We start from the raw sequence: 17,132 nt of genomic DNA, 5'->3' as shown, positions 1-17,132 counted from the left end.
TGAATTCCCAAGATGACCATTTGAATACATCATAAACCTAATAATAAGAGAAATAAAAAGGTTGGAAGAGAAGTTGGAAAGATTATAAAACAATTTGAATTGCCAAAAATCAAATTTATTATGCCAAGTGTTAATCGATTAAAAGCAAAAATATTAAAAAGAAAGAAGAGTTGGAAGATTATAATTCGAAAATTATAATAATTCAAATGTTATTATAATTTAATCATTATTATAATCTTATATGTACATGTAACATCACTTTATTAATTATTAAGTTATAGTGGTGCCAAATCATTTTTATATTACATGCACGTTTATAAATATTTATTAAAATAATATGATGAAAGATAAATTAAAATCCTTTGAGATACATTTTATATTTTAAACCAATTATTTTAATTAAATTATTTATTTAAATAACTCATGCGGGTCCTGCAGATCTATCATGTTCCAAGTCGCCAGGTCCTCAACCCATTTGCTTAGTGATGGTGATACTCTTGCCTAATTCTTTTCTGACAATGCTTCCACCCCTTCGACGTGTTTCCTGCAAGGAAATTCTCTCTAAATAAATTATAAATTATTTAATTATAAATAATCATAATGGTTAACCTTCATCTCAATTCCATGAATTCGTGATTAACGATCAACTAGCATGTTATCTTCACTTGAAATCATAACAACTAACTATCTTACCATTTTGCCAAATTATAACAAATTAAACTGCCAACTAACTTCAAGTGAACCTCAACGGCTATATTTCAAATTAGGTCAAAAATTCGGATGTAATAGTATCGTTTTCTTTTCTAAAAATTGCACCCCTTCATAACATATAACCGATCATTGTTAAATGGTAGTATAACCTTAGTACAATTAAATTTAACTTTGTTATAATATAACTGACAATTCATTCCATCAATTATGCTCTCCTATTTCCCTCATGCATCTACACTCCCCATGAAGTGCCATCTTATAATTCTTTTAATTGATAATTTTGCCTTCCGCTCCATACTATTTGCAATTTGCATTTGAGCCAGAACTCCTCTGTGTTTTTATTCATACCTGCAAGAGACATGAGAATCGTTAGATACAGATTAGTTATATATGACACAAAACTCCTGTTTACTGGAGTTGCATATGAATTGATTGTCTTCCATACTGCATTGTTCAACCTTTAACGGCAAATGCCCTATGACCTTCGGGAGCTGAATAATTGTTTAATATTTTTCTTCAATTGTCATATTCATCCGCCTTGATTTATTTGATTTATCGAGCTTCAATACTTTGTGATATTGCCTTTAATGCTTTCTCCATGACAAAATATTTGAATGTTCGTCCTTTATAAAAGAGTATTTTACTCCATATGGTGATGCCTAGACATTTTGTTTGGAAGTTCCAATACTTATTTTACAGTGTACCTAACCTAATCATCAATATTTGATGGCTTCTATATATTATCGCTCACTCTTAGGAATACTTTCGACATATGCAAGAGGTTTATATGTTCAACATATTCCTGATTGACATTAGACCTCTAGGAAATATTTTCCTCCTACCATTAAGCTATATACCGACAATCTATATAAGAGTTCCTCCAGACTGTTGTTGTCTTATTATGTGTATTGACGGCACCTTCAAAGCACAGGCATGCACCTCTAAGGAAACGTACATATTGCTGGCAACCATCTCACATTGGTTCAAAATGTCGGAAGGATATTAACTCAGAACTGTTTATGACTATGCATATGAGTCACTGGTGAAATCATTATTTTTTTTTATGTCTTCACTGCTTCTATACGTGCTACATAAAACTCTTCACAGCTCTGCCTTTAAATCTCTGATGAATGTGCTCATCAGTATCTCATTGTTTTGCTTAAATCTATTGTGTAAGTCTTCTCACAACCTATAAACAAATTGACAAGATGCATGCTTTTTATGATTGCTTCCAAATTCTGACTCAAACCCGCTATGCAACCAGCATAATGTCTTCTGCAAATGTGCAATGAATTCTTCAAAAGTATTTGCACATTTGGATACTAGTATCCTCCATTCCATATGGCATCAAACACAACTTAACATGTGCGACAATAGACATCTCTGGCCAACCATTGAAGTGACCAGATGTTTATTTAATTTCCTATCATACAATTGGTTACTTCTATCAGCACTTATTTGCAAAGAGTCGGAGTACTTTTCTCATTCCATGATTGGATCTTATAGTCCCCAATTATCATTTCCTTTTCACAAGAGACTTTCCAACATAATTTCCTATCAGCACTTATTTGCAAAGAGTCGGAGTACTTTTCTCATTCCATGATTGGATCTTATAGTCCCCAATTATCATTTCCTTTTCACAAGAGACTTTCCAACATAATTTCACACACGGAGATATAATTTGGGGCTCCATAACGAGGTAGGAGATTTGAGTTCTCCCCAACAGGTGTTCACAATGCAGATGTACCTGTGTTTAATTCAGCACCCACTAGTCCTATCCGTAGAGTTGATGATGGACGTATTTCACAGGGACATGTGGATGTGTCAGTGGCAGCGGAAGATAGTAGCACTGAACCTCAACAGATTAAGGGTTCTAGATTTCTTGTTACGGATAGTGCAGAGGCTATTAGGGTAGTTGTTACTACTAATCGTTTAGATTTTCTTGAGGGGAGTGTTCTTGGAGACTATGCAGAGAATGTGAGCACTGTCATCTGTGATAGTGGTTACAACGTTTATTCATGCAGGAAGTTGTGACTTCCTTAGGTGGGACCGATGTAGATACGAAGTTACGCAGTTGTGATATCAGTGACCTAATTGTTACAACAGAGTCAGTGGATGTTAGTTTATGCTCCAATGTTATTGATTCACAACTTGACATAGAGCTATGTGTGCAGAGTCGAGTGTCCATAATTGAGGCTCTATTATCTACAAATAGTATGGACACCTATGATGAGTTGTTTGATGATGCTATGAGTTGCATTGGGTCTCGTTTTCCTTACTAGCTATTGGGTGATGTCCCCAAGGAAGTTTTGGATTGGTCCCAAGATCAGGGTTTACATGGACTTTATGTTGAGGGGGAAGCAGAGTCGTGTGAGGATGACACTGTGAGAGCTCTTGCTTCTTCAAAGAAAGTGTTTTTGAGGTACCGAATAGTTATATCTTGGTTGCAAATGTGTGCGAAGACGGTAGCACACTAGTGGTGAGTAGTTTTGATTCAATTTCCTATCATAGTGCAGTTAGTGGGATAGAGGGCTTGCATAGGAGGTAGGCGTTTCAGAGGCATCATGTGACCAATCAACTACAAGTGAGTGAATGACATCTCTTCAACTCTTGTGCATTAAGATTATTCGTTAGATGTTGGCCACATCTAGTTGGGGTTCTCTTATGTCAGATGAGCATGGTGACAGTAGTCTTTCCCTAGCAGAGGTTCATGTGCTTGGAGAGGCTGTTAGGATCTTAAAGCATAGTTATTCTCAATTGGTAGCTGACAGGGATTACCTTCTTGAGTGGAGTAGCATTTGTTATGAGACACTGTTAGGAAATGAGTAGGTGGTTGAGCTCACCCATGAGCTTGAGGTGACTATGGAATCTCTTCGGTGTACTCAGTTGGCTCTCCAAGAGTCACAATCATGTTTGGATGATGTTACTGTAGAGTGGGAGCAAATATAGTCGATACCAACCCCAGATCCAATTCAGCTACATATTGTGGTGGTTGGTGGTGAGTTTGCTTCCACAGTTTGGGATGTGGGACATGATGATGTGGTAGCCACATTCGTCTAGGATATAGGTACAGTAGGTACAGAAGAGGTGAGAGCATTAGTGGAGACGATCTCTCATGATGATTTGCTTCCTACTGCTAGAAGCAAATCTTTTTCTTCATCTCATACAACTGGTAGCATTGTACAGTTGGCAATGGCACATTTTCAGAGGGATCAATTATGGGTTGCAGGGTAGCAAGTTGATGCTTCCACATATAATTTCTACTATATTGAGTTTTTCATGGAGCATTTACTTGAGAGTTTGGATTTGCGAAAGGATTCATACATAATATCTAAGGGTAAACTCATCTGGGGATCTCATGCTATACATCGATTGGTGGGGAAGACTATAGAGACCTTGACTGTAATGCTTCCCAAAAAGGGTTTTCAGATGAGGTTTGCTGAGGGGGTTGCCCAGAATCCTGCCCAACTAGTAATTTGGAGTCAAAGATTGGAGTCGTCTCTTGATATTCCCAATTTGAGATTGATGAGTCCTTGACAAAGATTAGGAATTTTTATCGGCATTACACTATGAGGAGTGCTCATCACTTCTTTTTTGACCCACAAGTAGATTTGATTTCATGTCGATGTAGGTTGGCTCCAGTTTCATACAATCCATAATGGGATGGGTTAGCATCATCTTTTGTAGATGGTATCAATGGCTGCAAGTTAGGCCACTTGCAATATTGACACACCCGTGACAATTTACCAGAGGTTGGAGTTGGTGGTAATGTTTCATGAATCTATGGTTATCATCTCCACAATGCAATGGGGTGTTAGTGTCAATTCGATAGGGACTCGAGTGTTAACAAATTTGGTATTACAGTTGGGATGAGTTCTGATAGGTTGTTGCCTCCATCAATGCCTACAGTCAATTTTCAGATGATTTGTGTCATTGACGTCTATTATTTGGGTGTTGGTGCTACAGGAGCCAATTGTATGTGACAGGGATATTGCACATAGTCTCACCCTTGGGATCCAGGTGGAATGATGTTCAATTTTGCTTTGGGTTTGCTTGGGGACAAGCAATCTTAGGGAGGGAGGACTATAATATTCACATTTTTGGCAAGCTCTTGCAAATGATTGATTCAATTCATTATAGTGACCCTCGTAAGCTAACAGGGTGTTTTGGGGGTCTCAGTTCTGGACTTACTATTTTTAGTAAGTCAAATTCAAGTAATTGTCATATTTGATAGTACAGTAGATGGCATTGGCAATTGATCGTCACCTGCATTGGATAGATTATTCATCGCAAGGATTCATATTTCTTAATTATTTATTAAAGTTTCATTATTATAATAGCACTTTATTATAATAATGTTATAAAATGATGTTGTGTTGGTGAAGCTTCTTAAGTGAAGTTGTGTTTGGGAAACTTTGTGTCTATGGAGGTTATAATTATGAGCCCATTTGATGAGAAATGCATCTAATAATCTTATTATCTTATTTGTTTTGTTGCCTTGATGACATTTTTGAGGTTCTGAATTTTAATGCCCTTGCTGAGGTATAAGGGTTTGGACTCTAGAGTTCTGAGTTGTGCATTGATTCCATAACTGAAGTATTGCGGATCAATTTCTAAGTATTGTTTCTTCTATTTCTGTGAATCCTGTTGCTTGGAAGAAGTCTTTGGTGGATTGATTTATTTTTACTTCTCTGTTGTATTAACTATGACTGAGTAGTTATGCAAAGGATCTTATCTGATTCTGTGAGTATGGTGATTCCAAATTACAATATATCATCCGGCATTCTGTATTAGAGAGTTTGTAGTGCACTTGTGAGGCTATCGTCAACAACTGTAGCAGCGCTTTAATCTATTCTTCATAGCAGCAACTACAAGGAGCTTACAAATATTTTTTTTTGGTGATTGTGATCCTAGTAAGTGTTCTGCATTCACCCCTTTGGGGCTTGCAGCTGGTTGTAAAGGATCTGCAATCAGTAATAAGGTGTTGTGGCATAGCAACAAGGACCTGCGTTTACTGCTGTCATGCCTGCGATCTTCCTTCTAGAACCTGTGCACTTTTCTCTAGGCCTGCAATTTAATTACCAGGCCATGCGTTTCACATTCTGGCCCTGCATCTCAATATTCAGGCCTTGCAAATTATCGTCCAGGCTCTACAAGCTACATAGGAGCCCTGTAATTGTTGGAATTGGCCAGTGGTTTGGTCTGGATAGCCTACGACTAGTTCCAAAGGTTTGTGTGGGGGCTGCAAGCAATTTAGGAGCGCTGCAAGTGAGATTGGAGAAACCATCAGCCAGCGTTACTAAATTTGGAGCTGTCCACTGTGGCTGGGATTTGGAAACACTTGTCGTTCAAGGAAAAACTGGTTCCTTATATGCCATAGGATTTGTTTGTATTTTTCCAAATACTGTTTTACATATATCAATTTAATTTGCACAAAATCCGAGTTATATGAGAATTGTATGGTGGACATCTGCTGCAAACTGTTCAATCTGAAGACTTATAGGTTTACTATAGTTTGTGATCAATTTAATAGTAATTTCTGGAAAAGTTTATATATAAGATTTATGAATTGAATGCAGTGCTATTCAATTGTATTCACTCTTATGTTTGCCTTGCAAGTTCAATCACTTTGTGTTAAAGGAAATGGTGAAACCGAGTTAATTATTCCTTAATCCGCTGTGGAGTTAGTATTGATATTAGAGCTGGCCTATGAAGTGTTTGACAAAATGGCAATTCTTTGATTATCGATAAAAGTTGCGATTTAACATAGTTATAGCTGGGTGGGGGTTATTACATCCAAGGAGTTGTCTCTACAGTTTCAATTGATTGTGTGCCAATTTAGTTTGCTATCTCAGTGTGGACATTACAAATTCCTAGTTCCATTGTGGAAAAGAGGAGTTGGTCCACTTGATTAAGAAAACAAAGTTCACTTGTAGATGAGAAAAAAAACTAGTCGCAATTCATAGCACCTCGAAAACTTAAAGATGGGCATGCTACCAACTGTCAATATACTCAAACAACACAATGAGATACCGATCCTCAAGACATTAGGCAGATTGACAATGAGGAGCTGCAACCATGAATGCGGTTCTATTGGATGATCTACAGCTTCAACCATAAAGTGACACAAACAATGCTTCTGTTATTGATAGCTCATTTGAGGTATAGTTGTACTTAGTAGCTAAGTTACCAATCCTCATTCTAGTACGAATTTGAGTTCGGATTTGCAAGTTTGGCAAAAAACATTTGGGCAGGATCCAATTCCACGGATATAGTAATAGATATTTTTAAATATATGTGTGTGTATTGATTATTATCATTCATCATCAGTTCAAAAGTTCAAACATATAATAATAAGAATTTAGAAGCATGATTCTCATAAATCCATAATTGTCAACAAAACTACAAATAAAACACCTCATATATCATTTTCATAGTTTGCAAAAGTCTCAAAATGTCATTACACAATACAAATTACAATTACAATCCATTTTTCATGTTTAATATTCAAATTTATCTTCATCGCCATCATAGGAATTAAGGTCAACATTTGGTTCCACATCAACTTCATTTGAACCATTGCACTTGCTATGTTTGTGTCAAGTGGAAGAGGTGTGTCTTGTTTATCTACAGAGATTGGGAAAGTTGTACACCTAGGAACTAGATCCCAATTCCTTGTCACACCCACAAGTAGTCCAGTCTCTTATGTCACAATAGGTGGAGGTTAGAGAGTACGAAAACCAAATGCTCTACTTTTTTTGCACCCAAATGATTGTGCTCGACCGAGTGGATGGAGGAGCATGTGTTCCATTTCCTCTTAGATGAAGAACTAACGACACAAAAAATAGAAAAGATACATAATTGGGAGAGATTTTATATTGCAAAAGGCCGCAAGAAAATGGAAAGCCTTGACCATGTACATACCACCATTCATCAACATCCATCCTATATTGAGCATTAAGGGTGGTAGCATCATGATATTTGGTGGATGCAAAATGAGAAAACTTTATCAAGATAATATTTTGAGTTTCACCATCATCATATATCTTTGTAAACGCAACCTCGTAACCAAAAGAAACCTCTGCATCTCTATATGGCCACACTCTCCTTGGTTGTTTAACCATCTCTTATCTATAAAACCTTGGTGATGAAGCATATGCCAAGAGATGTAAAGGTGTTATCATCTTGTTCCAATGGTCAACAATAATTTTCCACAACTTGGAAAATGTATCTATATGTTCCTTGGCCAGTATTATTGTTTTCATGTTCTCCACCATGGTGTCAATGTCATCATACATTTCACCCAAACATGGGTGATCAGCATCAGCATACCTAACCATGCTCATGATGGACTCGGTGAATTCTAAAACATATTCCACATGATCCCACCATTCATCATCAAGGACCAATGCTTTTACTTTTGGACTCTTTCTATGTTTGATTGCCTCCATACACTTTACAAAGTGGTCATGATCATAGCACTCGAGACTGTTAGGATTAAACCACGGATAGAAATAACAATTACATGCAAATATAAACAATATCAGAAAATAATAGATCACACAGGAAAGAACACAAGACACCAAGATTTAACGTGGTTCACCCAATCTCTGGGTTACGTCCACCAAACAGCAAGTCCGATATTATTACAATTCAATGATTACAACCTTATTACAATCCGTAATCCCTTATAGCTCAATACCGCCGCAAGAACCAATTCTCGCATCACTCCTATATAACAATCCCTAACCCTAAGCCCTTTTATACAAGTATTTTTGCCGCTTTAGGTTTACAACATGTCGGCCATAAAGTGGTGAATATTAGCCCAAACTTTAGTGGCGAATCGGCGAATAGTACCAAAAAAAATTTACAGTACTTCCCTGATCAGTCACCACAAACTATCTCCCACTTGGAGACTGATCAAACTCCACACTAGACAACAAAGACCTCTCACACCTTCACAAGTCATCTTCAAACAATTGTGTGAGATGTTTCAACAACTTAACATGTCATATATCAAATTCAACTATAGAAAAACAAAAAAAATTAATTTTAAAATAAAATATAAAAACAAACTTAAATTACCCGAACAACAACTCCAATGAAGAGGTGGTCCTAAATATGGCATGTATCATGTGATAATTAGTCACAAACATTTGTATCTTCTAGGCCTCTGTATAAGTTATTTTGACCCATTCAATTTGACTGCCAATCTTTTGCATGATAAAATTGAGTAGACTTTAAATAGTTTAATGAATATGGCTTGTACCATGTGATGATAGTCCCAAACATTTGCATCCTCTAGGCCTCTTTGTAAGTTATTTTGATCCATTCAATTTGATTGCCAATCTTTTGCATGATTGAATTGAGTGAGTAAACTGTGCATAGTATTCAAAAAATGTAATTATATGTGACTGCCACTACAACCTCAACTGCCCTACACTTATTTAGCATTGTCCATTATGACTTGGACGACATTTTAGCCCCCACCATCTCAATGTAAAGACCCTAACTGGCTTCTAGTTTAAACGTTGATGCACAACTTATGTTTTTTGAGATTTTATGAAATTTTATAATTTTTTGTATTTTCCCTTTGTAAAAATGTATTAACTTCAAGAAATTTATAATGACAATATGAGAAATCAAACTATAACTGGAAATTAAAACCACATTGCACTTTATTTGCTTAAACATTAATCAGATTTACATATTATTAATTAGCACCTGGATTGCAATTGGCAAGCCGTCCCACTGAGTTGGCCTTCTTCTTGTCAACCTTGGCTCCTTAGTGCCAATTCCCAGCCGCAGACAACAATTATCTTCAAACCAAAGATCACACCACACTTCCAAATTCCAATTCGGTAGCTGTAGATGCTAGCCAGCCACAAGTTCAATGGAACAATTCCGATGCGTGGACTTTGAACGGCAAATGTATAGACCCAAAATTGCAGCCGTGGGTGCCAATTCTCCAATGCGTGAGTCAAGAATGATAAACGCAAGTCTTAGGAGAAGACATCTATCATTCCTAAATGTAACGTTGCCTTCAATACACAATGCCCAAGCTCAAAATGCTGCCAGTGAAAAACACAAACCTCAAAAATTAATAACGTCCCTCTTTCAAAAGTTCACAAGTTACCAAGAAATTCAAATCACCACAATTTTAGATGCTCAAAACTAGACTCTCCTTAGTCATAGAAATATAGTAAGAGACCAACCAAATTGTATACCACGACACAACTTGCAATGAAATTGCCAAAACAATTTCCCAGACTTCGAAACCCTCAGCTAGATCATAAGATGGGAAGAATAAAATAATTCAGGATGATAATACCAATCTCCTAGACACAGATAATCACAGATAGGAGATTTAACTAATGAAATCACTATACATCAGTAGTGACTCCAGACAATCTTCAAAAACTCAAAAACCCTTATACTTCAACAAGGGCCAATTCAAAACTCAAGAAAAAGCCACAAAAGGCACAAAAAGAAAGTATATATTCAAGTATGCTTTTCCCAATGAAATGAGCTCCTATTTATAATCCTTTGTTGGCCAAAGTTTCATAAAAAACTCCACTATAAAAATTGTGGAAGATTCCCAAAAGAACTCAACACTTGAAACTTTCCAATGCACCTTTTAGAAATATCTCCGTCATTATTATAATAATATAAATATTACTATAACAATGGAACTTAATAATTAATGAATAAATAAAAGCTCATCCAATTATTAACCTCAATTACTACAGGTGATGACCAACTGCCAAAGCCACCCACTGCACTGCCAAAAATAGCAACTGCCAAAAATAGACTTACTAAAAATAGTAAGTCCACAACTAGGACCCCCAAAACACCCTATCAACTCACGAGGGTCGCTATGATGAGCTAACTCCATCAACTGCGCAAACTCGCCAAAAACGGGGATATTACACTCAATTGATTCCATGACAATATTGGCAATGAAACTTGCATCTTTCACTGGCCCCTCACAATCCACTGACCTTCAAGAACATCGTCCCTTTAGGTGACACTAATATAACATTGGTCAAGGGCCTATTCTTCCAATCTTTTGATCCATCAAAAATGGACACGCTTGTTTTTGTCCATGCATCCTTGATCACTCGTTTGTGTATTTACCGAGGTTCTCTCCTTTGCCAATAAGGTGGTTCACACCTTTTCATACCTAGAATATAATCATGAGTTCTATTGAAAAGGCTAGTCACCATCTCCCTCCAATAGGGTGATCAAACAAGGTTTAATGGAAGCACATTGGCATAAATGCAACAAACAACATTTTGATCAACAAGCTGTCTAGTTTCATTTTTGTAGGTCACATCCAATGAGCCTCTTTTCCATGCAACAATTTGTGGTTCAAAAGGTAGGAGCCTTGGAAATAAAAGATGTGGACCAATGGATTTTAATAAGCCACTAGGAGGTCTCCTTGAGCCTATCTAGGCAAGGGATGGAGTAGTCTTTCCTTTGTCGCTTCTCCTAGCAGCTTTCTCTTGTTCTCTAGCATATGGTAGGATCAAATGAATTTGAAGCTCATCCCTTTCTTTCCCCTTATAAGATTTCATTCATTTTCTAGTGCTAGGAATGATGTGAGCTTTCACTTGAAAGTACGAGCTTGAATACTCTACATTACAATGGTTATACCGCCAAAGAAAACTCCCACCACATGGCAATGCCTTAATCATTGCTGTGCAATGCCAAAGTGGTGAATCTACATCAATTTTAAAAGGGTTCACCTAGAAACTAAACTAGAGCTTCCACTTCCGCTTCCAACCATGGTGTCTAACTTTGAATAGTGAATCTAAAATGGAAAAGAAAACTAGAGAGACATTACTGAAAATAAAAATGAAAATAAAAATAAATAGGCATTATAACCCCTTAATATGCATACAAACTATAAAGAAGTATTCAAAAAAAAAATTTAAAACATTTTTAAGGAACTTGAATTTTTTATTGTGAAAATCGTGAAAAGATCATTGAAAACTTGAATAAAATGAAGATTCACTCGCCTTTGACCACTAAATTAGTCTTCTCCAATGATTCATAAGCCTTTGATGTGCATCTTAGTCCTCCATGGCATTCACCTTAAAAGGAAAATGCTACAGTTGTAGAACAAAACAAAAATGGTGAAAAATGCTTGAGAAATGAATGAAATATCATCAAATGACCAAATGCATGCTTTATGGTCAAAAGTAGGACTGTAGAAGGTTTTTAGTTTGGTTTTTTAATTAAAAAATTTAAATGGGTGCTCATGGGTTCCCCAGGTTTCGTCAGAGGGGAACCCAGCAGGAATCCAGAGAGAACTGTAACAGGAACAGATGAGGAATCCGGTATCTAAGTTAGCAGCAATACTTTCTAATACTATTTTTTTCACTGCTGGCTGTGAAAAGTTTGAAGTTTGAACAATGAAATCAGAAATTATTGCCACATGCTTTGAATCTGAATCATGATATATTTATTGATGTTAAACTGCTCTCACTAGTGCTACTGCTCTCATGATTAATTTTTTTCTGTTATACTGCAACCGTGATATTTACTTATGCTATACTGCTGTCAATCTCTTAATTTTGGTTTCATGTTAATCAAATTAGCTAGTTAAACTTGCAGAACCCACTGTCCCCAAAAATTTCATATACTGCCATCCCCCCAACTCATCTCCTGACATTCTTCCATCCCCTCCCTAAAACATATACTACATTCAAAACTGAGGGACATTTTAGTTCCTCTCTTAGGACAAATGACATTTAGCTTGTAAAATAATGAGTTGCAAATGATTGTAGTTCTTTAGTTTCTACTATAATCATGCATACTGTTGAACAGGGTCCAACTTCCTCCTACCATTCATAGCCCTCATATCAACATCACCTTGTTCTACAGAAGTCATAGGAGTTTTGGATTCTCAATTACGTTGGTCATATTAACTCTTTTTGCTTTTGTTTTGTTGCAGGTCTGGAGACTGAGATGGCCAAAATTAGCCTAAAACATTTGTTTAAGACCTCAAAACATCCTGGAACATTTTGATGGCACTGAAAAACAATGAAATGTCATGGACACTTTTCAAAGCATTTATTGAACATATTCACACCTGGAACCCCTCCCCCTATTTGTCTGCATCCCCAGCACCACTCCCCATATACCTCTAATCCGTCATTAGCATTTCCCTGTGGCATAGATCAAACAGTGTTCAAAACGTTAAAAACGGCATGTCTTCTATCAGTTTCAATGGGCCTCATGCTAACTTCAGATTGAAGTTAATATGAATAATGACATGACCACATCCAACGCTCCATGTTAGACCAAAAAAGAATGTTGGCATTAAAAGCTTGTTGCTCCAGATTGTTATAATGTTAGTTGCTTAATTTTATTGAAAGAATGAAATGTACGTAAATGGGCAATCACATTGCTGATGTTTCCTATAGAAACAAATGAACACTGAAGACTAAATTAGAAATAAATCTAATCTACCTAAAAATACTTATTGACGATTAAATTATGTATGCAACCATTATTCTAAAACCCTCCCTTAATGGTCAATTTGTCAATTACACCTAGTTGCCCCTAACATTTTATAAACTTGTTCGGGCTCAAAGAATTGGTGAGAATGTCTGCAGTCTAATTCTCTGTTCGAACATATAATGGCAATGAAGCTTAAGATGTTTGGTGCACTCATAGAAGACTGGAATTTTGGCAAGTTTGAGTACCCCTGATTGTCACAAAATAGAAGTGAAGGACCTGCTTGAAGCATGTGCATGCTAGAAAGCATCCTTCGAAACCAAAATGCCTTAAGAGTTGCTTTAACAGTTCCCCGATATTCTATTTCACTCAAGGAAAAAGCTATGGCTTGTTGTTCCTTCCTAGTCCATGTGACTGCACAATGTTCCCATACTGAAGACATACCCAGATGTAGGCCTCCCTTTCATCAACAGAAGCTGCCCAATCTAAGTTTGTGAAACCAATGAGTCTCAATCTTTGCTATCCTCATACAGAATGTGAAAGTCAAAGTTGCCCTTCACATATCTTAGTGCAAGCTTTGTTACAACCCTGTGTTCAACTCTAGGAGCTGTCATAAAGTAAGAGATGTAGCTCACAACAAAACTGAGGTCAGGTCTGGTAGCAGTGAGATTGTTAAGACTGCCTAGAATTTGCCTGAACACAGGTTCATCCACTAGAAGTGAATCTAGTTTGGCTAACAACTTCAAGCACTTTCCCCATAGGTGTGCACATTTGCAATCTTGCATTCAAAATGTGTCGAGCAGACTCTGAGCATACTTTGACTGAGAGTTAAAGATACTATCATCTGTTTTCCATACCTAAACATCCAAGCAGTAATCCAGATTCATCCACTAGAGGTGAATCTGAATTGGCTGACAAATTCAACCTTTTCTCCATAGGTGCGGATGCAGGTTTTCAATCTTGCATTCAAAATTTGTCTTGCAGACTCCTTGCATACTTTGACTAAGAGATAAAGATGTCATTATCTCTTTTCCAAACCCAAACACCAAAGCAGGAATGCATAAGTCCCAAATCTGTCACATCAAAGGATGGGCACAAACTTTGTTTTGATTTGCTTGATCAATAATATTGAACTTCCAGTAATTATCAAATATGAACATAGATGACAAGTACAAGAATATTACCACCAGTACAATTTACATAAAAATTGGAATTGGAAGGACTCCTTTGAAAACTCTGATCTAAGGTTATTATCAATCTTTATGTACCAAGCCCAAGGAGCCTATTTGAGACCCTAGAGTGCTTTAATCAATCTGCATACCTGGTACTCTTTACCAACAACCTGGAATCTGGGAGGTTGTGTCATATAGACTTCTTCATATAATTCACCATTTAGGAATGTACTCTTGGTGTCTATTTGATGGAGTTTACAACCAAACTAGGCTAACATGGCAAGGAGGAGCCGAATTGTACTCATTTTGGTTGTAGGAGCCAAAGTATCCTCGTAGTCAATGTTGTATTTTCATGAAAAACCTCTAGCAACTAACTCGGCCTTGTACTTATCAAGGGTTCCATCTATTAAAGTTGTAGCTTCTGTCAGATTGATTTTATCATGAGATACATTGTTGATGGTAAATCATCTTTAAGATAAATATCTTATATATATTATATATGTAATATAATATATATTATATATATTATACATTATGTATATTATTATATAATAATAATTTAATAATATATTACATATATGGTTAACATATTAAAATTACATATATGCTTAAGATGAGTTCCATATATGGTTATTTATATTGCTATTATATTAATATGTTAACAAGTGATGTTTAACCATAGAGACATGTCTCTTCATAAGACATGTCTCCTCCTCTCATATTTATAAAGCCTTCATTTGCATTTGGGACATCATCAATAACAATCGCTATAATTCTACATTTGCAAAAAGGATCCTAGAAATTAACATGGTATCAAAGCCAACTGCAAATGAACAATAGATTTGAAAAAGAGAGTTGATGAATGGTATTTGGATGAGTAATATTTATATGCAGAAATTTGAAAACATATATAAACTCATATCTTCAAATATGACTTGCCATATCAACTATCAAGGACTTCAGAAGCAATGTCAAATTCAGTATTCACACATAAAACAAATCAATTGGTGTCACTGGGGAAATTGAATAAATTGAGGAACCATTAGTGCGGGCAATCAAGGGAAGCCTCTCATGGAAACAAAACCCTGTAACAAATTTTAAAATTTCTATGGACTGGAAATTAGCACCACTGCTGACATTAGTTGCAGGTTTTATTCATATTATTTACATTGTGATTCTCACAATTTATTACAGTCCTTTTATCCACAATCCAATTTTCAGCTGCTATTAAAACAGTTTGAACAATGATATTGAGTTTAGGGTGTAAATTGACTGTACAATGACAAGTCTTGTCAGTCAACCTTATTTTTTTAGACTGTATGCTATCACTGTTAGGTTTCTTAGCAGTAGGGTGTATTGTTATATATTTCAGCCACTAGTGAAGTGGTAGTTTGTGGAGCATACAAGATGAAAATCAGACTAGGTGGTAGTAGATGGTACAATCTCCTTTGCTAGCTTGTACGGCTCAACTTTTGCAGATACGGGTGGTTTAAGTTTACATGGCTATGATGCCAGAATGTTTGTTACTTATTCTGCTCAGCCAGATTGCAGCCTATAAACAACAATGGTAATAACAATCAACACCACCAAAGTACTGAACACGGGCCATTTAGAGGAAGTGATTACTTGTTCCATCAAATACAAACATGTTGAGTAAACAAAGGCATCGATAAGATATCCATGGGTCCAATGAGAAAATGAACTCTATCAAAAGAAGGTATTAAAGAAAGACACATCTGCTCCATTAATGCTTCTTAGCAATGAAATATGTAGATCAATGAAACAACAAAAGGATAACACAAAGATGGAGGTTATATCGAAATAAAGATTTTTGAGGAAATCATTGATGGTTTGATCGAAGGATATCAAAGAAGCAAGTAAGATCTTCATCAAAATCAGGAAGAGAAACATAGTTGCCGTGGAACACAAAATATCGACAAAAGTCACGTCAACACAATATCTGAAAAGAAGGCCATTAATGACCATTGTAGTACCACATTCGAAACTTCTTTATACAAGATTATGGGAAAATAAATTCACTTGTGAGCATTTAGAGTTGATGGTGAAGGGAGTTACAAAAGATTTGCAGACCAAGACATCTACTATAGACATATAACCAGTGCAAACTTTTTCGCTAGGCATCATCGACACTAAGATTAGGAAGCTCTGAATACTTATATCAGAACATCTCATCAAGTAAGCATTCCTAAAGTCAGATCGTATGTATAATCCATCACTAATATTCATGGGCCATGATTATCACCGAACAAGAAAATAATATAAGAGGGTCTACATTGATCGAAATTGAAAAGGATGCAAAGCTCATACCAAGGCGACTACTCATCCATGTGTGTGTGTGTGTGTGCGCAGTCCCAGCATAAGTTCTCACAGAAATAACTATATGGTGATTAAACATAGTCCAGCCTAGCATCATGGAAGGAAAGAGAGGATTAAACAGAAGGCTGTCGAACAAGGGAGATATGAAAGCAAGAGTATCACAAATGTTGAGAAATAATAAGGACATAGAAACCGGAAGTAATATAGGAGATTAATGGAGACCGAAAATCTATGTTGTTTAATGTGGAAACCCCAAATACACCCACGGTTGTAGCTTACGCAGAGAGTTCAAGTGTTGTCCAATGAAATATTTGTCCAAAACTATATCGGGCACCAAGTATCGTTATTCCATGTTGTACATCATGGCAATATAATTGCCTCGTCAATGAAGTCAAAGCCTAAGTAAAAGGAACTCAAGTTTTGGAAATCGATCACTACTCCTATTCT

At 36.3% G+C, this 17,132-nt stretch overlaps 1 long non-coding RNA gene across 1 annotated transcript in view; it reads left to right on the top strand.

The window, feature by feature from the left end:
- Nucleotides 1–13,030, top strand: part of LOC149547797 (uncharacterized) — a 51,491-nt gene extending 38,461 nt beyond the window's left edge. Inside the window, exon 3 of the long non-coding RNA XR_016354420.1 lies at nt 12,671–13,030. This is a non-coding gene — a long non-coding RNA (uncharacterized LOC149547797). The remainder of the gene's footprint in view (nt 1–12,670) is intronic.
- Nucleotides 13,031–17,132: the final 4,102 nt, after the last annotated feature.

The sequence above is a fragment of the Cupressus sempervirens genome, chromosome 7 (assembly GCF_028749045.1).
Source record: "Cupressus sempervirens isolate cs-2001-9-10 chromosome 7, ASM2874904v1, whole genome shotgun sequence".
NCBI classification, from domain to species: Eukaryota; Viridiplantae; Streptophyta; class Pinopsida; order Cupressales; family Cupressaceae; genus Cupressus; species Cupressus sempervirens.
The sequence above is the reverse complement of the archived record's forward strand: the minus strand, read 5'-3'. Positions and strand labels throughout refer to the sequence as shown.